Consider the following 873-nt stretch of genomic DNA (forward strand, 5'->3'; position numbering starts at 1 on the left):
TAATTTTTGTATTTTTAGTAGAGATGGGGTTTCACCATATTGGCCAGACCGGTCTCAAACTCCTGACCTTGTGATCTGCCCTCCTGGGCCTCCCAAAGTGCTGGGATTACAGGCGTGAGCCACCACACCTGGCCTCTTCGCTCATTTTTAAGTTGAGCGGTTTGTCTTTTTGTTCTTGAGTTAGAAAAGTTCTTTATATTATACTATACTATATAGTTCTTTATACAATGTTTTGGAGAGTAGACCTCTTATCAGATATATGACCTATATGATTTGCAAATATTTTCTTTTATAAATGTTTGTGTGCGGCAGAGGTCTAGCTTCATTCTTTCAAATGTGGCTATCCAGCTGTCCCAGCGTCATTTGTTGAAAAGACAGTTCTTTCACCATTGAATGGCCTTGGCATCCTTGTCAAAAATCAGTTGTTCATAGACGTATGAATTTACTTATGGATTCTTAACTTTTTTTCTTTCTTTCTTTTCTTTCTTTCTTTCTTTCTTTCTTTCTTTCTTTCTTTCTTTCTTTCTTTCTTTCTTTCTTTCTTTCTTTCTTTCTTTCTTTCCTTCTTTCTTTCCTNTCTGTTGGTTTCAATCTTATTTGAAATTGACCCCCCTCCCTCCCTGTCTCCCTTCCTTCTTTCCTCCTTTCCTCCTTTCCTCCTTTCTTTCTTTTCTTTCTTTTTTTTGAGATGGAGTCTTGCTGTATTGCCTAGGCTGGAGTGCAGTGGTGTGATCTTAGTTCACTGCAATCTCCGCCTCCCGGGTTCAAACGATTCTCCTGCCTCATCCTCCCAAGTAGCAGGGACTAGTGACACCCACCACCACACCTGGCTACTTTTTTTATTTTTACTTTACTTTAATTTTTTTTTTTTTT

The sequence above is a fragment of the Theropithecus gelada genome, chromosome 3 (genome assembly GCF_003255815.1).
Source record: "Theropithecus gelada isolate Dixy chromosome 3, Tgel_1.0, whole genome shotgun sequence".
NCBI lineage: Eukaryota > Metazoa > Chordata > Mammalia > Primates > Cercopithecidae > Theropithecus > Theropithecus gelada.